The 22,892-nt window shown below is 48.5% G+C and overlaps 1 protein-coding gene across 2 annotated transcripts in view; it reads left to right on the top strand.

Moving 5' to 3' along the window:
- Positions 1 to 22,892, top strand: part of Cph (BCL11 transcription factor chronophage) — a 524,704-nt gene that overhangs the window by 397,536 nt on the left and 104,276 nt on the right. The window lies entirely within an intron of this gene.

Genomic DNA, 22,892 nt, shown 5'->3' with positions numbered 1-22,892 from the left:
TAGTTTGCTCCGAGTGTTTTTATACCTCGCCGCGATAGTAAACACTGTACATGCCACTTCTCTGCGCACCTTGTTTCGGAGACGGCGTTCGTTTTGATCCACTTGTCACTCGCCACCATCGACAGAAAAATTGTGAGTGCGTCGCGACATGCATTAGAGGAGAGCAGTAGTGGGATATTACTCAGTCTGAACGAACTGTTCAATTCTCTTAAGGATTACAATTGGCACCTTTCCTTGGGTTGCCGGCCTTTTACGGGACAGCATCACTGACCATAGGTCACTAGTGTCTGGCTTGAGCTTAAAAGATGGATCATGTAAATTAGGAATCTCTCTTGCGCTTACCGGGTTCTTAAATGGAAAAAAAGTTACACTTACGTCTTGGCTTCATCCTGACGGACCGCTCTTTCAAGGCATGGACACCATTAACTGTTTGCTGCCATGTCATTTAGTAACTCGGAAGCTGAATTTATTAAAATTTTACCTCTTGATGCTGCCATTCTTTCTATTAGACCAATATTTTAAGTGTGGTCAGTAATTAAATAGCCATTGGTCAGTCTCTGGTCAAAACGACAATGGCCGTAATGTTTAGGAGCATGCGGAATTCGTAAAGGATCAGTCATTCCTGTGAAATGTGGGTATCGCTTTACTTGGAAAAATTCGGGCAGGAGAACGTAAATATCAATACGTCGGAACTTCTGGCCACTATTGAAACATTTTCGACCTTTCTGCTAACTCGTAATAAGGTTTGCTCAATTCTGACACCTAGCTTAAGGGTTACCTGACAAACCGCCTCAGAACTCGAAATATGCTTACATTCTTGTGATGCCTTTACTGTTGTGATTTTTCTGACGGCGATTTTCGCATCGTAGTTGGCATAAATAACGATGTTGGCTTCCATGCGAGACTCTTGACTTAGAGGTAGGAGTTAAATTTCTTTTCGTCTTATTACGTTACGGACCCCTTTTTGGGGCTTTTAGTTAAAGCATTTTACTGAGTTCATCTAGCACTTTCTCTTCTATTAAGCCTTGTTATTAGACTCACGGACAACTGTGGCGCATTCAATATTTTTTCCCATCTCTCGCTTGACCATATAGATCCAGGCTGGGCTGTCAATGTATTGTTTAGCTATTCTCGTAGTCTTCATACATACATCTATATAATATGATTCACTGTCATCTAAGACGGATAGCCAATGCTCAGAACTGGTCGCTTTATTGATTTTTGTTTGGGATTTGTGATATTTACTGTCCGTTAATTTTTGTTCACGCTTGACACTTATGTGGCTCGATGTCCAGTGTTTGATTTGCACGTTGTTTAATGGAACAATGGCTGTTGTGGTTGTCAAGACGAAATATGCGTGCATTCTGCGCTTACAGTGTGGTCGCTATAGTGCACTCCTGAAAACGATGCCAAAGTCCTACGCATCTTAATTTTTGTTGTGCGTCGAAAATTCCTTTTTACTTTCGTCAAGGCAACACATTGCCCTAACTCCAGACGTCTGAATCTTTTTGTTTTCCACCACGTCCCATTGTAATTACTTCATAACGTAATTGTCGACCTCGTAACTCTGTCTTCCAGCTTTTTGGGAACGCCAGGTAGCTTTCGTGCCTTCCAGAAGACGTGTAAATATTCGGCAGTGATCGCGACGTTCACGTAATGAGCTTTGTTCCTTAAAGCATAGTTGAGATCTGGGTGGATGAACGACACTAGGGCGCAAGTTCTTTTCTTATCCTAGTGCGAGAGCTATTGAGTAATTTCTGTGATACTCTGCTCTTTCAGATTCGATAAGGGGCATCACCTTCCGTCTTTACAACTTTCAGCGCGCAGAGGTCGCGACTCTTCCACTCCGATGTTCAACCCATTATCCTCCTCATCACTCAAAAGATTGCATAACCGCCTTCGAGGAAAGACACTCGTGCTGGACTTAAGAATCAATCATTGGTCGCGCATTTGGGGCGAACACACTCTACTTATTCAAGCACGGAATAACTCTGAGATCGCTTACCAATCTCTCTGGCTACCCCGATCAACTGAAATCTCGACCGTGCCTCTCGCACTATTACCGATAACAAAATGCGATAGAGTTTGACAGTGCGATCCGTAATCCCGAACTACTTAGTGTGGCGCGGCTGGGTGGGTGCTCAATATCGGTTATGAAAATAAGGCGCGCGCACAAGTCTAAGGCCTTTTGTTGCGGTCGCCCCGTTCTCAACTGTGGGATATGCAAGGTGTAAAAAACAGCGGCTCGACGCTGTAACCAACACGTTAAAACTGATAAGAGAGGTGGCTTTGCGGAGCGAAGTAGACAACTCAATTGGCCTATGCGACTACGAGCGAAGCGCGTGCTAGGTTTCTCTGCGGGTGGCATCTCCCGTTGAACGCGTAATTCCAGCGGCGTTTCTAGGCGAGTAGTTGAGCGGCGCGCCGGAAAAGCAGTCTCTGTCCTGCGGCGTTTAATGCACTATTATCTCGCTATGTGGCGGGGCTTTCTGCTATGAGCGCGACTTGGACATCCGCAATTTATTTCCCTTCTTGCACAGCTGCAAGTTTGTTTCGCTGTGTGTTCCCTTTGTTTTGTTTGTTGTTATTTCATTCTATGTACATCAGTGCGTGATAACGACATTTACTCTCTTGGTCACCTCTTTTTCACACTTTCTCGCTTTTAGCGCTGGCATACCTAGGCGATCTCATCTCCATGTTACAAATCATAGCCCTAGCAGTTCAGCAGCCGTGTAAGCAACTGCGCATGCTCGGTATGCGCGCACACACGCACGCGGTTAGCACTAGCAAACATGAGTAGTATAAAGTAACGATATGCTAGAACAAATTAAAAAAACCTGCTTTACGTTGATCAAACCTTCATTGATGGGCTGGCTCGTCTGCAGGACACTGTAGCAATGCAGGTAAGCATCTCTCCCGACGGAGGAGCGCGCGATGGGGTGCGCGATCTCTAGAGAAATTTTGCAAGACGGGTATACTTTTTTCTGCAGCTTGTTCGAACTGTTTGTGTTCGCAGTTAATGTGCGCATTTACTTCTAACTTGAAGCAACCCTAAAGCCGCGTTGTACAATCTAAAACCAGAATGCGTATCCCGTTGGCGGACACATTGTGTAATGTATTTCCAGTAACTACTAACTGCATGTCTCCGGATTTGTGTTCTTAGTGCGCAGTAATTCCGAAATGATTAGTGGCGTCAATTTGATATCGTTAGCTCTCTTTCAATATACGTCAAGGCTGAGGGTCCAGAGCAGTTCGGAAAAGTTTCTATTATTTGCTAACTGGCCTGTTAACAGATGACGTGATTTATTAGTGATGACTAATGATTGCTAGAATTTCATATGCCAAACCAACGTTATGGTCTATTGCAGAATAAAGCGCAGAATTAGGTCTATGGTTCTCGCGTAGCTATGCGGGCTTCGGATTAATTCCAACAACTGTAGCTCTTTAATGTGCGCGGGTCAGGTTGATTACAGTTTTTATTTTCCTTTCATCTCCTCATTTCGGCAAATGCTATCCTGCCGGACACATTAGCTGCCAGATTCCTTTGAAAATTTTGTGGTGCTCGTATTCTGCCGCACCTGTTGCATGTGTGGTCGCAAAGTGGTTGCTGTCTTCTGCGAGCAGAAAGTGTGCTGAAACGGAGGCCGATACGAAAGAAATCAGCTATTCTCTTTATCGGGAAGCATCAACGTTTTATGCACAACACGTCAGAAGGCACATCGCCGTTACAAATCAACCTGGTTGGAACGCGTGCAATGCATCATTTTACACATCACGAATTAGAAGGGAAAAAAAAAACATCCCTGAGAGCTTAACAGGGCCGAAAATTTGTTTTCAAGAAGCGCACTAACAGCTTCCAGCGGGCAAGAACCAGTTTGACGAATCTATCTTTCTTTGGCGGAGCTTCTTGCCCTTTGAAAATGCACACTTGTAACAAAACACACAGAATACAGAAAGGCGACGATGTTTGTTGTTGTATCACATTGTGTGAAGTATCCGCTGTGCCGAGTCCGGAATGGATCTTGTTTTACCCCCGGACGGCTACAAAATCTCGGATCAAGCGGCGAAGAGATTACAAAGAGAGGGACTGGGGAAGGCAGAAATAAAGGGTGGCCGCGTATACCAGGCGGACGAAATAAATGATTGAGGAAGCGATCGGGCGATAAGAAGCGCCCAGGAATTCCGACGAAAAACGGCAAAATAAAATAAAAGCGGAGACGGAAGACCAGTCCGGTCTGGGGCGACCCTTGTGCCGTGACCGCTTGGTTTCCGATGTTTCCGGCTGCCCGCTTTTAAGATTTGCGCTTCGGGTTCTGTTTGTGATCCTCGTGTAGTTAAAGAAATTTTTTTTTGTCCGTTTCCTGCTTCTCTTTTGCCTGTTTTGTTCGTTTTTGAAGCGGTCTTGTTCCAATTCAAAGCGATGTGTCCGAGATAGTCGGTGCTTTATGGCTTTTGGAGGCCGGAGGGCCGCGCTTCTGTTGCGTTTAGTTGTCGGCGTTCGATGAAGAGTCAATCGATAAACGAGGGATGGAAAACTGTTCGGTATCTAAGTGGGTAGTGCAAATTGGATCTAGCGCTCACATCTAACTTGCCCAATAGATGGCGTTACATTGGTAGGGCCCCCATAGAACGCGTCAGATTCTATAGGCTTTTTGGTAGGCTGCGTTTTGTTCAAGGCAGCGGTTTAGTATTTCCGTTCATAGCTCGACGTTTGGTTTCATGTCTTCAACTTGGAATTACTGAGGCCTCGGTCTGCTCACGCTTTGTGTCACTTCACCGCATAACACATGTAGTGTGGAGAAGCTGTAAAGAAGTCTGCAGGGTTGGTTGATGTTTCCCTGGGAGAGTCTGTGCTGCAATGGCGCCGGTCTTCTAATAGACATTCTGAGTCAAACTTTACATAACCAAACTGATTTGTGTGTCATATATTTGTAGTACCTGTAGTCCATAATAATGCATGAAAACGTCGGATACATATGGAACACGGGATACGTGGTTTTAGGACGCGTGAAAACTTACTCAACAGTTAGAGCTAGAAAGCTTACACGATGTGAGCGCAGACAGATGCAAGGAGTTTGCCAGACCAACTACGGCTAATGGTTCTGATGTCACCTGACCACTAATTTGTGAACTTTTGTTGGCGAACAGAATGCTAATTACGAATTCGCACCCCAGGTCTGGACACCTCGTCACAAGGCGTATGTGACGCGAACACGATAACTTAGGAACGAAGGCACACCTTCACAAGCGCACCGTTCGGTATACAAGGTTCACTGTAGGTGCAAAAATTCCAGTAGTTTGCGTGGGAAGAGTTCAGCTTCCTTGCTCGCTGAAGTCATTTCGTGAGAAAAGCCTGTAGTTTCCTCTTCGGCTAAACGGTTGTAAGTCGGAAACTCGCATCCCCTATATTTTCCCGGCCTTTGTACCACATTAGACGTGTTGCTTAAGCCTTTCTTCCAGCACCAGTTTTTGTCAGATGCACACGCGAGGGGTCGTGGAATCATTTCATGTTTGAAAGATTCACGTGATGATAGAAATTCACAAAAAAACAATGACATTGTAAGCGGCGGCAAAATCTGTTTGTCGAAAACATGCTGCCAAGCTTGCTGTGCTGGACAATATTAATATAGTGCGTTCCATATCTGACATAAAAAAAGCATCCAACCGCAATATGAAGGATGCTAAGTTCACATGAAACAAAGAAATCATTGCTACGCATATCACACTGAAAAAAAAAAAAGACAGCTGCGAGTTCACTATGTACAATCCTGTCGAATATGAGAAGCAACAAAGAGCACCTATTTATTGATTTCTACATAATTATGTGTGGCAAGCAATTTTTCTAACTAATTCTTCTCTTCGCGTATGATATCCAAAAGTCATTCTCAGATATCGTTGAGAAATAACCAGCACGTTCGCAATTTTGTGCAAAAAGTTTGTTCCCTCTCAGATTGCTCGTAACTACATAACTGTGTACAAAGCACCTTAAAGGTATGCCCAAAAAAGCGCTGCACTTTACGTAAGACAAGTCGATAAACGAAGTCTTATCTCGGCTTTCCTATTTACCCAGGCCAAGTTGGGGGAGGAGGGTATGGAGGGTGATATACCCTCCGTGGTGTTCGTTATCAACATCAAGCGCCAGTATCTCTAGCGTTTTATTCCACGCGCGCAACCACAGCAAAACCGCATAGTATATATACCAGCCCAGCAATGCCGCAATGCTCACAATGGTGGCCGCGTCCCAGTTCTGATTAATGAAGAAGCAGTGGGGCTATGGCGACTCCTCCTGAATTCGAAATCGCTCGACTCGGTAGCACGCACGCTGTCTTCGCGCGCAATTCTTCTAACTGCGCCCGCGCGCTAATCGCATCATTTATCCTCCTCCGCCTCCTCCCCCCTCTGTGTCCGCTTCCTTCTTCTTTTGAATTCACGGAAGCATCTGTATACGAGAGCAACAAACCACGCTCGCTTTCTTCGACAACGAACAGGCGGCGTCCAGCCCAGATACGTGGAGAGCTGGCGGCTGTTAACCATCGGCCACCGAAAAGACGCCTGTGCCCGCCGGTCCGCGGGTAAAGACCGCGACCAGAGATAAACCCAATTCAGTCGAAATAAATAATGGCGCGGCCCGGCGACCGGGAGGAGATCGAAAGGGCTAACGGTGAAGCCCAAGTCTTCGTTTTTATGTCTTTCGCTCTTCGTCTGCTCTGTTTTGTCCGTTGGCCGTGTGTTTCGCTGGTTGTTGGCCGAGTTAGCCTGGTCTGTTTGCTTGTGTGTGCGGATATCTGGAGAGCACTGGCCCTTCTGTAATGTGCGAGCGTGCGTTCACGTACTTTCTCCCGTCTCCGTGCTCGCGCTTTTGCAGATCAGAATTTGAGGGGACTTCGGTTGCGATATGCTATTTACAAGCGTATATAAAGGTGAGCTGGCGCTGCCAGCGCCACTGTGCAGTCCGGACCGTTTGTGGCCGGCTGCGTTAGGAGAGGGGGGGAAGTAAGAAATATCTACCGGATGGAAAAGAATGGGAGAGGGGGAAACGAGGAAGCTGGTGGGGTCGTAACCAGGACGTCCGAGAGATTAGATGCACACCAGATTCTGTGGGGAAAAAAGCTGAAGGAAAAAATGTGGAATTGCGGAGAGCACAGGAAACGAAAAAGAGAGCCGCAGTTCGTCATTGTGGCTTTTGTTTCGCGTTTTTTTTAGTTTATTTTCTTAGTTTCAGCGCGAGGTTAAGTGAATTTGTGAAGAGAGCCTAATTATTATTAACATCTTCCCGACCGCCAGCCGTATCAGCTGCGAACTTCTTTACCTACGGAGGACTGAGAAAAATACTTTTTGTACGCAGGGTGATTTTTTATTTTAAAAACTGAGATACGTCTGTGTGGTCTGTTGAGCTGGACTGCACAGCCAGGCGGGCAATATAGGTACCTCGTATGGATCAGTAATTAGATGACTAATTAACTTAAATTCACTAATAAACTTTTCATTTTTGACTTTAGGTGCAAGCCTATATTGCATAATCGATAACCGTCAACATCGAAGGTGATCCTTGTTTTTAAATTTTCTTAACCGGCAATGTGGTTTGATATATCCGTTGAGCTGGCTTAGCCTCATTACTTAAATAATAAGATGTCGTCGCTGCGGGTGGTATCGTCGCCGAAATCAATCACAGCTTCAAATGCACCAACTGCGCTTGTATTTGATGCACAAGAAGCTCGAGAGACGCCATTTTACAAATACGCAACGACCTTTCAAATCCGTAGTTTTCACATTCGGTATTTCGAACCACCTTGTCGATGAAGAAAATTTAATAACAGGACTTACTTTCGATGTTGATGACCATCAATTTCGCAAATAACCTAGTTGTCCTATATAATCAAAAATTAAGAAAGTTAGTTAGTTTGAGTTAATTACTCGTCTAATCATTGATCCATATGAGGTACATTGTCTACGTGGCTGTACAATCCACCTCAGCTACCTGCACATACTCATCTCCCACAGTTCTTAAAATAAAAATCTGTAAAGGTTTGAAAAAAAAATCACCCTGTATAACTGCATTAATCAAATGTATGAGAGTTGCGGTAATTCCTTCGTTTTTCGCTTTGGCTGCGCTAGATGAGGAGGAAGTGGTTGTGAGAGAAAGGAAAGGCGCAGTAACCGTCTCGCACTAAGAACACCGGAACGTTTTTACATTGGATAAGTGCATTGGAGAAAAGCAGTATGAAGGGAAAGCACCTTACAAAGTCTGGCCCATGCTTACATGGCTCTACCCAGCGCTCTCACGGCGGCCGTGTCTTCGTGGGTTCGCTGCAGGTGGCTATAGTCATGACGTCATGGTTATCATTCGCCTATCTGTCTTAGCTTTGTTGTAATCATAGTTAAACATCCCCGTTCACGATTCTCAAACTGTTTGCTTCTTTTCGCTGTTTTTTTTTTCAGGAACAGAATGGCAGCTTTGCTCATTTCCGTCCTATGGGGCCTCACCAGATTAATTTTATAACTGATTATCAAAACTATACATTAACTTGGCCAACTGAGCCGCTCCCGCGTACTTGACTGATAAACATCAGTTGCAGGAAGAAAACGAAAAATGTGGGCATAAAACAAAAAGGTGTAAAGAGGGCTCTTGGGGGTAGTATGGTGTCACTCGGCCATTAAACTCAAGAATTGTGATTACTGGCGATACGGCGCTTATGAAACTTCCCGAACTTGAGGCCAAACTTGGCAGTGTTTGGATTTGCCGACGGACGTATGCTGTCATGATCAAGAAATTACGGGGTGCGGTTCTGCGAAAAGTAAATTATTCCTGTGCGGTCAGGCAAAGGAGATGAATGGAAAGCATAGAAGAAGCAAGAGCGGGACAGGTGTACTTCATTGGCTGAAACCAATACCAACCGACCGGCTAATCGAGTCAACGCAGGAATAATGTTTCCCGCGAATCCGCATCCCTCGAACTTTTGGCCATGACTGCGCATCCTCACGCACGTACTTAACAAGCCTGTGGCATGCACAATCGATCGGGGCTAGCTTGCTCCGCATACTTAAACAGCCTCAGTCATTAAATCTGCGGCATTTAAGGCCCAAATTGAAGTCAAGGTGAGGACGCGCTTAACGAGGCGACGCCGCGCAGTCTCCAATGGCTCTTGGCGCGTAAATTACGCGATTCGCAGGCTCTATAGGACAAGCGGCATCAGCAGCGCTAAGATTCTAGGCGGGGAAAAGAATAAACAAAGTTCGACTCCAGTGCGACCGCAGTCCTCGCTGGCGTTCCTTTCCTCAATGCCGGTTTCAATAGAATCGCTTCTGATTCCACAACTTTCCCTTGGAGCGGTCGGTTGAGATCTCAATCGGCGAAATCCACTCGCGCGCGGTATTTCCTGCTTTCTTTTTTGTCCAGGGAGTCCATCGCCATATCTATAACGTATGCAAAGTCTTCATGCACAAATTTGGATTGCCTATACCGTCCCTGCGGGCCGATGCTTTGTGTTTTCTCCCGAGTGTTATCGGCGTACTGTGCAGGCAAACGCGCCCGTTATAATAACAAAGCGATAATCCCTCCTCTCAACCTTGCCGTTGTCCGTCCAAGCCGGCCAATTCTCCGAACATCGCTTCGAGTGATCGCAGGTATAATGCGTAAAGGGGGGGGGGGGGGGGGGTGCTATAGCGCCGCGCTAGGCGTTTTATAGCGATCCTTGGCTCTTTACCGCGGTCGGCCGGTCGCGCTGTAAAGAGCGGCCGCTTCGAAGATCGTAAAAGGAGAACTGAGTGCGTCGCCGCCACGCCAGCTCCCAGCCACGCTCTATAACGTACAGCACCGAACAGCGCTCGACAGGTCGGAATATGAAAGCTCGCTCTCCAGTGTGTAAGCTCGTATGTGTGTCATACGCCCGCCCAGAATCCATTTTTCACGCAGTATGGAGATGTCTGTTTCGGTGGGGGGTCAAGCCAAGTTCACGAGGGAAAGTGCTTTCCACAAGCGTGCCATTATATCTGATGTCTGTATACGTGCGAGTACGACGTTTTCGGGACGTGTTTTTGCGTGGTTGTTTTGTTGTTTTCTTCTGAAGTCGTGCATTCCAACGCGAGTCGTATAAAACTCTGCGGGGGTAATTAATTTGTCATTGCATAAACTCGTCACGTGCCACTGCTTGCCTACTTGAATGCCCCGATTTAAAATGACAGAATTCATTGTGAAACGTCCTTCTTATGAGCGTTTTGTAATTGTCGGCAAAATGGGGCACCAATCTGGTTTTCTCTGCAGGTTGATTCCTCTTGTAAATTTCTTTTTCTGGCCGCCGCGTCTCCACCGTTTATACATTGCGTACAAGCTTTTCCTTAACCTCGTGTTTGGCTTCTCTTGTGTGAAATTCTTGAAAAAATGTGTGTTGTGCCATGGCGACCTTGTGCCATGGCGTTGTTTGACCAAAAGCTTCCCTTTCACAGTTAAAAGCCATCATCATAATCTGTTTTCTCTGTGTCTATGGGTGTGCTACTCTCACATACTCTTTAGACAAGGGGGCCGTATTGGATCCATTGGACTCCAAAGCACTACTAGATTCTAGGGGTGGGTTTGGTGCAATTGATCTTTTTTCTTTTTGTAGTGTATAGTTATGGCAGGAGAAAATGGCATGGTGAGGGAAACTGCCTTGTTTCAAGAGAGAGTGATCTGTTATCGCCGCAGCATTCTTTGCGTCACCCTATGTAAAACCCTTGTGGTTGTTAACGCACACACACTAGTCAATTCGTGCCGCATGCACACCCAATTCAGCGCCAGTCAACGGTGCATATTTTAATAGAATGTAATAAAGGAGGGCTCCACCATCGATTTGTTTAAGTTGCCGACATATCCGCTTCATCTCTTGTTAACAACCTCAAATATTGGAACAACCTCGGACTGTTGTGCCTTCTGGCAGTGCGGGCTAGGCACATTATTTTTTTTCCTGCCCAACCTAATCTCTGTTCATTTCGTGCAACAGACAGCGTGAGAGCTTGTATGTCTACTGTGAAACTTGCGGAATTTCTGCATAGTTTTCACAATCAGTTCGATTTCAAGTAGTCCTGGTCGTGCTCGCACGCTGTGCGTTTCTCTGCACGTGTTCCTTAAAAAACAATTGAAACATATGGGGCGTCAAAAGGATCTCCTGAAGCCATTCACGTCCACCATGCTGGCTCTCACGCTGTGGCGTTCTACTATATAGAGCACGAGGTCGCGGGCTCAACTGCCCACTGCGAAGGCCGCATTTCAACGGACGATAAATGCAGAAAGCTCATGCATACTGAGATTTCGATGAATGATCTCCGAGTGGCGTTCGTCATCTGGATCCCTCCACTACAGCCCGGTTCATAACACCACAGTGCAAGTTTGGCGCATGCAATCCACTAGATGTCCAATGAATGAATTAGCACGGCCAATTGCACATTTTAAAGTGGCCCGCAGAATGCGCCGCTCACACGGGCGGGAGTGAAGCAGTTTCGCAGAACACTCCATATGCTGGAGGGCCGGCGTAGATCTCTTCCACAATCACCTTTTCTTCGTCCGTCCTTGTTGCGCGGAATGCCCCCGACCGCGGTCCGAAAGAGAGAAACGCATTTAAGACTTCCGTACCGTATGCCTGTCGCGTTCGATCTGCGATCAAACTGGGCCGCCCGCTTGCTCGCCCTGCCGAGGCTAAGAGGACCCACCGGCGACACAAGTCCGCTACTATACTGCCCTATCCCCCCCCTCTCTCTCTATCTTTTCTCTCCGTCCACCTGCCACCCCACCCGACCGGCCGGCGCAGCAAAAACCAAAGCGCGAAGATTCGATGAAAAGGAACACAAATGCATGCTACACCCTGTCCACTGCCCAAAGGCAAAAACTACAAATGAAAAAGGCATGCGGGAAAGCACGTATACGGACTGGTCTTCCACATCAGACGGCGAACCGGCCGGCGCCCCAAACAGAAGACACACAAAAAGTGCCGCGTGGTCACAGTTTCCTGTAGCACACACACGCGGTCGCGATCGGCCTCGCCACAGGTATATGTGCTTTCCGTTTTTATTTTTGTTGTTCTTACTTGTGAAGTCCTTTAAGAGCGGCGCTCTTTCTTGCCGCCGCCCGTGGTTTATCTCGCCGCGCTCCCGGGACGGCGGCGTCTGAGCGGACACTGCGCGCGCCGGGAATCTGCAATGACGCCTTTGTGGACGTCGTGCCCGGAGTGTAGCGCGAGAAGACAACGCTTCGCGATGACCTCGGGCCCGACTCCGCGGCGGTGATTGTGGTGGTGGCGTGGCTCTAGATGCGAGCAGCAGGGCCGGCAAGAAGCTTGCGCGCGGTGACCGCTCGTTCCACTTCTGTCGTTGCGAGAGACTGCCCTCCTCTTGCTTCCCCGACGTATGCCCTCCTCGTATTCTTTTCGCAACCACAGCGCCGCGCTATACCGTTGCGACGATGCGATGCGGCTGGCCGATATCTACCGGCGACGCCCGAACCCAGCAGCCGGGTGGAGAGAGTGGGTATATCGGAGACGGGACCGACCGACGACGAAGACGTTAATCCTACCGGTGCAGGCGATCCCCTCTTGCAATCCCCTCTGTTGTTATTCTTCTTATTTAACCTTCCGTCTTGCTTATAAAGATCTTCGTTCGGGGCTATATTACGCGCATGCAGTGCCCACGCACCGGACTCTGTGCAACATCCCTTTTCCTGTCGTTGCTGCGAGAGATCACTAAGTTTTTCAAAAGCCTGTTAGATGCAGAGTACGCGACCTTTGTTTTATTTTTTATTTTTCTACTTGAGCCTCTCTCGGTTGCTGCTGATTGCTTATTTTCTTTATTTTATTTGTCACGGTAGAATGTATTACCTATGCTGTACGTCTTGACAAACCCTCCGCACAACGCGAGCGGTAGGCGCCATTGCAGGAAGCAAGTTTGGGAGGGGGTGTTAGGTCGCATCGAAGACTTCCGAAAAGTGGTGATCTTGCTGCTACTTTATTTGGTGCGTTGAGAAAGAAAGGAAGGAAGGAAGAAAGGAAGGAAGTGGAGGTGGTATAGCATGTGAGATGGACCCACCCTCAATGAACACCTGTTGCGATCACTTGGTGCGCTTCTCTGTTTGTTCTCTTGTATCGGTTTAATTGTTTTGTCCGCTATTCCGTCGCCCTGTCCTCGATTGTTGGACGGAGAGAGTTCCAGGGTGGAGTGTAGGGGAGAAGGGGTCGGGCGCATAGTAGACTACGCAGGACAGCCGAAGCTATATAGCTTAGCCACCCTGCCTTGGGCACCGTTCACTTCTTCCGGGAATACAAAGCAGCGGCAGCCGATGGGGTGAAGCAAGCAGGACCGTCGCCAGCGCGCCCGCACGCACGTACACATACAACACGTGTGGCGGGGCAGCGTCGGCGACGACGCGCTTGAGGAATCGGGCGCTACCTGATTGTGATCTTCGCTCTTTGGCGGCGCCGGTTTCAGTTTGATCTCGTTTTCTTCTCTCTTCTCTCACTCTCTTTCAATCGACGGCGGAGCGTACCTTGAGTTCATCTCCCCCCTTCTTTTCTTCGATAACAGTTGTTTTGTCTTCTTCATAATGCAGGCGACGGAGGTCGTCGCTCCGTCTCTCCCTTCTGCCATATAGGCATGAGCGCCTGCGTCTGCATGCGCGACTTTTTTATCTGGGACCCGTTTATTCCTTTTCTTTTCCTCTCTTCTAATTGCCCTTTCTTCTGTCCTATCGAAAAGCTGCCTTGCTGACCTCCACCCAGAAGTCATCTGTGGCGACGTCGTCGTCGAGAACGGGACCCCGTTTGACTCCCGCTTCTGCCGCTTTTACGCCCTTCTTCACTTCTTCTTTTCTTGACGAGATAACGGCTTCTGCAGCGTATTCTTACTGTTCGCCTTCCGTACGCCATCCGCCCGGCGTCCTGTTGTGTGCCAGGCTGTGTACGCCGTCGCGCGCTGATTAGTCGCAGAGAGGGAGGCTACTTAATGATTCGGGTGTTTCGTTAAACGAGAGACGTTACGCTGATTGCGAGGCGTTCCTCGCTTTTAACTGATAGTTACGAGGCGCGTGCCCCCTTCCCTTTCCGTCTTGCGGGGGGGTCCCTCATAGCCTGAGTCGCTTTGGGAGGTTAAACCGCCCCTAAAACTCAACCGGTGTACGGGGTATTGTCAAATCGAAGGGGTGGTGCCTCTGATGAAGTAGTGTTTGTTTCTCCGCATGTCTTCAGCAATGACAACGGGACTGCAGTCATTGCAGCGAAGCTGGACATGAGATTCAAACTGAAGGTAGTTAGGGCTTACGCACCGACCTCATACCCCTATGACAAAACGGTCCCAGTTCGCGACTTTAATGACCAAATTTTGGGCTAGAATCGGGAAGAAAGTGACAAGTATAAAGATGTTTCGCATTGGCATAGCCTAGAGTGAAATTCAGCGACAAACTAGTTTGTCGAGAGTGTCGGTTAATTACCTCGTAGCTTGCCTCGTTTCCCGGGGAGTGAAGTTCTGGAGATCGATCGATTAGCGCCCGTTGATAATCGCAATCTCTAAGGTACTTTTAAAAAACGACTTCCTTAGGAGCGGCTTAGCTGTTGTGCTTTCCGCTGCCCCTTTTTTTTCTCTTGTGCAGTTTTTGATAAGTCACTGCCATCAGTTGCTGGTAATGATCAGTCATTGTGACGAGCCGTGGCGGTTACGTCTTCGGGTACAATACTGCACAATACTGGCATTACCTCACACACTACGGACGCAGAGAAGCATCTTCCGGCTGCCTCAATTTGTGGATGCACATTGTTTTTATTGATATTTTTTGTGTGTATGTGCGAGGAAAACAGCGTTGAGAGCGAACCGCTCCGTCCGCCTTCCACAAACGTGTGGCCCAAGCTGATATGGACCTCGGCAGTCGGCTGACTGGGGATCGATGATGCAAAAAGAAGTAGCCAGCCGAAAAAAACTAAAGAAATAAGATAGCTACACCTGTTTCGTTCGCACTGAACTGGCCTCCCCACTTCTTGCGCACCTTCTCGAGGGACCCTGTTGCATGGGAACCCAGCTCTCGGCTCGATCAGCAAAAAGTCGGACCGACGGGGCGAGGAGTGAACGCTTTCCGAAGCCACTGCAATTCACCGCTTCCTCCTCGAAGCCTCGCAGACACGCGTAGAACAACAAAACAATAGAAACCTAGCCGCGAAAAAGAACAACAAAAAAGAGAGAAAGAGCTGTGCGGGCACACCGAGAGAATTGGTCGTGAAGACACTAGTCTTCCAAGCGTGGTTTGAAGCTAGCAAAAGGCAAGAGGGAGACGAGTCGCCCGCTCAGGTAAGCGTGACGGACGGACAGGACGGACAGGCGTCCAATGTTCCTCGCCGCAGGAAAGTTTGTTGCGAACAGCTTGGCTGCTGCTGCCTCTCGGGAACGGCGACGCCAGCTTGGCGAAGAAGGAGCTGCAGGCCTCGGCACCACCACCGGCACTTCATCAAATCTCCCGCGATGCTGCCCGTTAAGACGTTGTTCCACCCCCAACCGCCCCTCTCTTCTTCTTCGCGGCCGATGCGCCTGAGCAGAGACGAAGTCGCCCACCGAAGCGAAAAAAGAAACAGAAAGAACTGCAAAAAGAAAGGCAGAGAAAAAAGTAAGCAGGCAGTTGCAGCATCATCTAGAAGGAGCAGCAGCGCTAGGGGAGGTCCCTTCGCCCCGGAGCCTATAGGTGTAAGTATCGATATTGCAGCCGGAGCGGCCCATACGGTGGAAAAAAGGCTCAGTGGCGACGCGCTGACGCAAGTCGCCAATCCATCAGCGCCGGCCAAACAACGCCGGGACGTCCGTGGCGTCGCCGCCACCGTTCGCTGCTCTCTCTCTCTCTCTCTCTTTCCCAGAGCGCTAGTGCGAGCGACGGATCCTCTTGCCGGGGTCTTGGCCGGCTGGATAGATCGCTTGGCTGGGAAATGGAAGGCGCAGGAAGATGGTTAGGAGCGCGTGTGGGACAGGACACTGAGCCAAAGCGCCTCCTTAGGTTTGGTGAAGATGCGGTCTTCTGGGATGGCTTATGTCCGCTGTCGACGTAGTGCATCTCTCTCTCTCTCTCTCTCTCTCTCTCTCTCTCTCTCTCTCGCTCGCTCGCTCGCTCTCCAAATGAAAAAAAAAAAGAAGTGTTGGATTCTGTTGTTCTCGGAGGAGTCTGTCCGTGTGTATGGAAGAGGTCAGGAGCCGGAGTCGAGGATGTTGCGTCCCACCGTCGGACCGGACTGGGCCAGTCTTCGGGAATGGGAAAGAGGACGGTCTTTGTGGACTGCACTGCGAGTCTTAAACCATCACTCTTTGGAGACGCCATGTGATAGGACGTGCGACGGCGACGCCTGCGAGAGCTAGAGAAGACGGAGACAACACTATATAACGAAGAGAAGAAACGGAGAAACTCGCCGTGACGAGTAAGCGTCGCACCGGTCGAGCAACTTGTTTCGTCTGGACAAGACAAAGGCGGTTCGTGTGGATTTTTTGTGGTGAGGCATCCATTGTGTCCTCGTCTACGAGGCTCGGCGTGCTCCTGCAAATATGTTTACTTGCACACACACACAAAAAAATGAAAACAACGTAATCTATGATGCGACATCCCAAAAGCATTCAATCTGAAGTCGCGGAAAGTGCACATGTGTAGCGCCCTTGGTTCATACTCTCCGTCGTCAAAGACATTTTTTTTCCTGATAATGCACACGTAAGGTCTCCAGAAGAGATTTATCCTTGGACCGACACTGCACTTGAGTCTTGGAAAGTTTGAATGCACATGCGATGAGGTCAGGTCGAGTTGAAGTGCATTGTGAGTGGTTGCTTGATGGCGAACAGCCTTCTGTAAGGACACATCTCAAGGACTTTAAAATATTCTTGCGCCGACTGCCAAAGAATCTTACGGAAGAGTCTCGATCATGTACCAGGAAAAAGCTGTATCGATTGTGCAATGCGTAATGCCAGTATTCGATGAGAACGGTTGGTTGTAAGGTTTCTGCGCGCCATCCAGTGGGTGTATGCTGTTGGCCAACAGCATGCCGATTACAGCATGTAAGTCGATGTAAACCATTGCATTGTTTACATGGCTATCGGATTTCTCCTTCTAGTTTTCTCGCCTCTTTTCTATGCAGACATAGGAACAAACTGAAAAATCCGCACAAATGCGCTCGCTTGCGAAGATTCCTGACCCATTAGTTGCGTGGCGTACAGCAAGAAAGGAATGATGACTTTGCGAAGATCGTATCTCTTACGACCACTCGAAATGCCTCCAGTTCTAAGACCTCTCTCTCGTGCCGTAGGCGGTGTTTGCGTCTCTGCCCCTGCAGCCACTCCACCCTTAAGCTCCGCGGGAGGCAATTTCGTTTCCAAAAGTCGCAGGTCTAAAATGTTAAAACAGGCAGGAAACGTTTTTTTTCTTTTCTTTTTATAGCTGCGGACACCGACCGCCCGCCACGTCATGGTGCTTGGTGCGGCCAGATGTGTGGAGCTTTTCCACTGCAGTCGGGGACGTCAATGACACTGAGTTGTGCCTTTGACTAAGCGACTGTTCGCAGCGCAAGCTCTCTCAGTTCTTCTGTCTTAGTGTTTTCTTTCGTTTTTTTTTTACACCCGTTTTTGAACCAGAAATTTCCACTCAATTGCTGGACAGTCCAAGGCGGAAAGTCTGCATTGAACAATCGGGTTCATTTTGAACATTTCTGAACATAATAAGGAATAAAACGAGACTAGAAAACAAAAAATCAAGAAGCAGATTACAGTGCGTTTTGGGCAGACTTGGAAAGTAAGGTCGGGCTCATTGACTCTACCGTCTCATATATGCACTGAAAACCGCTTTGGCATTGTACCTAATTTATACGGCTTCCAGTGGATTAATTATTGAATTTGAAGATTTTGTGGCACTAGGGGCGGGAACAAGCTGTAAGGCGTCAGTATTTACTAATGGCTAGATCTTCACTGCCACCTGCTAGTAAAGTTTGAACTTTACTAGCATGATAGCCTCATTAGTATCACAATCATAATCAGCAGCCGATTTAGGTGCTCTGAACCAATTATATCCTTTCCCGATTCCAGTTACTCCGCTTTTGCGCCATCTGCCGCGGTCCTATCTCGTCAGTGATGGGAACGTATTTCAATACTAAATCATATGTAGGCAAGCAATAAGGAATATTCAAAATTTTTCAAGTGCGTATTCCCGCATATCCATGTTGTCAAATACAAGATGACCGACTTCTTTATATATGTAAAAAAAAAAAACAACGGGGTACAGGACAGGCGCTAACGGTGTGGATAGAACTTACGAAACTTATTTTGGGAGGATCAAACAAAATCTAGTCCTTCTTGCTTTGTTTCAGCTGGAAACGTATGGTCAGGCATCATGTTTTGGGCAACATTGTTATGCGGGAAAGCGCACTTGAGGAATTTTGAACATCCCATATTGTGATGTTCTTAAAACAAGATTAAAAGCATACGTACTCCAAAAACTCGCTCGCTATTTGCGCCATTTTCTGAAAAAGAAAAAAAAATGGCGGGTCGGGTATGAGGAGACGGCCGGGCACCTGCAACGGAGGCAAATCGTACAGGACGCACAGAGTGTACAGGAGGAAAGAGGACATCGCGGAGGCTTCAATTGAGGACACCGCGGTGTTTTCGATGTGGGAGGAGGATTTCTCGTGCACGCGGAGGACCTGCGGGCATACCACAGGCCCGCCTAGCTGGCGTAGGCGTATGCACCGGGCGCGAAAAAATGCGACGACGACGTCGTCGTTGCGCTGGTCTCGCGGAGCGGTCGTCGCTGTACGACCACCCCCGTCGTCCTTCCCTTCCACATGACCCACGCCTGATGGGGGAAGAAAATGCGACCCAGCTATGCAGCGAATCCGAAACGTCCTTCCAGCGTCGTCCGGCCTACGCCACGGCATGTATGTTCCACATCCACGACCGCTGTAGCTGCACGAGGGGCGATCCTCTTAATTTTTTTTCTTTTCACAGCGACAGCTAGTACACGAAAGGTTTTCTCCGGGCAAAATGGCGTCGCCGTAATATGTCGTTGTCGAAAACCCCCCGTTCTCTTGCTGCCCAAAAATTTTGTCCTAATGGGCTTTAGCCGTGACGGACACTTGGTGGACACGTGGACACGTGTCCCTGATGGCTCAGACCTAACTTCGATACCTTAATTACGGGCAGCATGCGTACGGCTGGATTGCGTACGGCTGGAAGCACTGCAAAGTCAACTCGGCATACCTGGAAGAAAGTCCTCACACACAGGTGATGCATATATAACAAGGTGGAAAGGGCAGTGCGAAGTAACAAAGACGAAAGCGAGACACGATAATGCAGGACAGGCGCTGAACTACCAGAACAGAATAACATCATAATCACTACAGTATAGCACCAGAATAACTACAGAATATCTACAGAATATCTACAGAATAACACCAGAATAACTACAGTTTAACACCAGTTTAACTACAGAATAACTACAGAATAACACCAGTATAACTACCAGAACTACTTGGTAGCTCAGCGCTTGCCCTGTGATCTATTTCGTCCTTGTTGGTTCGCGCTTCCGTTTTCCATGATGATTCACCGACTAGCCCGCACCAAGATATTAATCGATCATATATAACAACTGCAAGTACTACTTCTCGTCATGGGGACAGTGCGTGTTTCGGGAGTCGGAACTGTTTCAGTACGTGCCAGCCTATCGTTAGTTTCCATCTAATTTCATGGCATTCGACGCACTCTGCTAGCGTACCTCGGTGGCCTAACGCGCTGGCGTGGTGGGCAGCGATCGCGTTACGTTGTGCATGCGAAACGGCCCTGCTGTTTGACCAGGTGCTCGTCGTGCACCGAGCGACGCCTACTGCATCGTAATGTGCGCGTGTCTTCCATTAATGAGCGGCGCTGACGGTCGTTGTTGTGCTGGCACTTCGAGTAGCACGAAGCTTTGGCTAGCACCACTGTAATAGTGTTGTAGTGACGCGAGTGTCTATAGTTACCCTGCGACAAGTGTGGACAGTGGTTTGCGCCCGGAAGCAGTGGAACCGAATGTTGCGTTCGTAACATTTGTACAGGGTGTAACAGCTATGATAGTATTAAAGCGAAAATGATACATCCACTCGTCTTCTGCTTTCTAAGAAAACAATGGTGATTGATGTGTCGTTTTAGGCTCACGTTTGTTATGCCTGTTAATCAAGTATGATGGAGACTGCACTAGCAACAGTGGTTCACCTTCCTGCGCACACAATAAAAATCCTCTTAGTATCACAAATTTGCATTTTCAAACAAATATCTAAGAGAAAAGTCATACTTTCAGCTGCCAGAAAGGTAAAATGCATCTTATATAATCTTGTTGCATTCCCAACAGAAGCAGCGAAATTAAAACGGCACTAATTTAGGACTACAGATTCCCGGCGTCTAGTTCTTATTTTATTTTTTTCGCTGCTGTACGCGTACGAGCACCTTTGAGGGGCGTTTCTTTCGGCCTCTTTGCCTCAGCGGTGAGGGCGGGCGGGCAAGATCTCTGCTCTCCCTTTTTGGCGCAGGCGACAGGATGCGTTTTGCTTTGTTTACTTTGAACACTCGCGGAAACCAGCGAAAGAGAGAAGACAAAATGTGTCACGGCAAGCTGCTGCTGCTGCGGCCTGACTGCCCCCGCGTATGTTAATTGCGTGCATTCGGGACTGCGGCGGCTGTGGGGGCAGTGTTTTGTTTCAAACTGGGCGTTGACCGGTGTTGTATACGAGCGCGTTTTATTGCCGAGGCTTCTTCTTCTTTCACCTCTTCTTCTCTTACACGCGCGACTCCTTGAGGCAGGGGGAGAGAGGGCACTCGCGCCGCGTAGATGGCATTCATTAGCCTCAATTTGCAATTTATGACCCAGCTGTCAAAGTACACGCGCACTTCCTTTTGCGGGCAGCTAGACAGCCCCGTCTCTCGTATCTTCGCGCGCTGTGTATACGATGGATGTGTATATGCGTGTTGGGTGTTGGAATCATGAAATGCGTGTGGGCTGTGCGCACTGCAGGATGACCTTCCGGCGTCATCACGTGGTTGGTGGTCAGTTCGGGTCGAGTTGTTTTGCGTTACTATAACGGTTGACTACTCGACCGTATTCGTTAGAGCCTTAATGAGGTAAGCACTGACGATACCAGGCATCCGGCATTGCCGGAAACAGTTGGTTATTTTCTCTTAAAAGAAGAAGAATCAATGCATACTGTACGCTTGCGGAGATTAGGAAGAAAACCTACACCATGGTCACAAACAAATACACAACAAAATACAAAGCCGCCAATCTGCATTGATCCCGTAGAGCGGGTTATTAACGCTCGCTCTTTCATCTCTAAGCCTACGCGCAAAATATTAAGTATGACCGACCTAAAGGACAATAAGACTGTTACCGTTATGAGGAGCTCTTGCTTTGGGTTACAGTGATAGCTTAGACATCACAAAGTAAAAATAACTTTTCAAGTAAGAAGACAACATATATACGATATATCGGGTAAAAATCCCTCGGTCGCGAAACTTCGTCCTAACCACTTCCGCATTTGTGCTCAATTAGCAGGAGACACGAAAAGAAAAGATGAACGCAAAAGTACGATCACAGATCACAGGTCCACAGCACAGGCACTCCTGATATTGTCTAAAACCTTTGTGCATCGGTTTTGCACCTGGAAATTAGAAGCTAGCATTCAACTGGGCGGCAGCGAGCACATTCTGACGCCGTATACCTTCCTCGAAGGCGACGATACGAACCAGTAGGTAGCAGCGAAACGATGCTACCGCGTCCTACGGAGTTTCCTTGGACGAACTTCCTGCGACCACAAAATAAGGCCAGTATTGCTAGAAAACCGCTCTCTACCACGTTCACCGTCGATCCGGAGCACGGTTTACGTGCGACCTCATGCCTGACAAATCGTGGCTCAACGTGCAGTCAGCCCCATTGTACATGGAGTCAGCCTAATAGATCGCACGCAGCCGGGGTCACCTGCACTGCTGGCGAGGGCACAACAGCGCTATACACGAGGCCGACAGGTGGTCAAGACGGTAGCATTTTCGCACGCCCTCGCCCCCATTAGGGGAGATGACCCGGCGGTCATCCTCCGGGCCGCATGTCTCATAAATCCCGGCGCGAACCAGCCGCGCAAAATGGCCGCCGACGTCGAACGGACGTGCCGGGGACGTCCATCATTGCTCGCTTCGCGTCTACAGCGGAAGAAGCAGCAGATTGTTGTTGGCGGGCGTTACGTGGCGCGGGAACGCATTAGCATGCCGCGTTGTTAGCAGAAAGGCGCCGTCGTCTGTCGCGCAGCGAAACCAGTTTTCCGGTTCCGGCGCGGATGGAAGGAAAGCGGAAGTGGAAAAGGTCAGTTGCCTTCGCCCGCCCCCCTGTCCCGTTCCCTGGATGCTGGGGGATGAGGCGGCCGAATATGCGAGACGAACCGTGTTGCTGAATTACGAAGATGGTCGGCGCCTGGCACTAGATTATCGCCGTTCTGACTGTCGTAGTTGTGGTAGCTTCTGTTGGTCCTTACGGGCTGCGATAAGTAGTTTTCTGCCTCTGCTACAGCATATGGCTTGTGAGAAGCGCATTAAAAGTCATAGCGAAGGCGTCAGCCAGTCGTAGTCCTTCGCGTCCATGGCGACACAAGACATCTGTCCATGGACCTAATTTGGTGTCTTACGCATCACCATTAACCAATGTTGCGGAGCACGTGAAAAAAAAAAAAAAACGTTATATTAACTCTACACGACAAAACCTTCTGAACCGGGCCGTGGAATGAAACGTTGATTCAAAGCAATCTGTTCATCGCCTCGGTTTCAGGGCACAGAAGGGGAAGGGGGGGGGGGGGTATCCTGCGTTCTGGAGAACAGAAACTGGTATTAGGTGCGGAAGAATACTGCACTGCCGAAGT

The sequence above is a fragment of the Amblyomma americanum genome, chromosome 5 (genome assembly GCF_052857255.1).
Source record: "Amblyomma americanum isolate KBUSLIRL-KWMA chromosome 5, ASM5285725v1, whole genome shotgun sequence".
In the NCBI taxonomy this organism is placed as follows: domain Eukaryota; kingdom Metazoa; phylum Arthropoda; class Arachnida; order Ixodida; family Ixodidae; genus Amblyomma; species Amblyomma americanum.
Note: the sequence above shows the minus strand (reverse complement) of the source record. Positions and strands in the feature narration are given on the sequence as shown.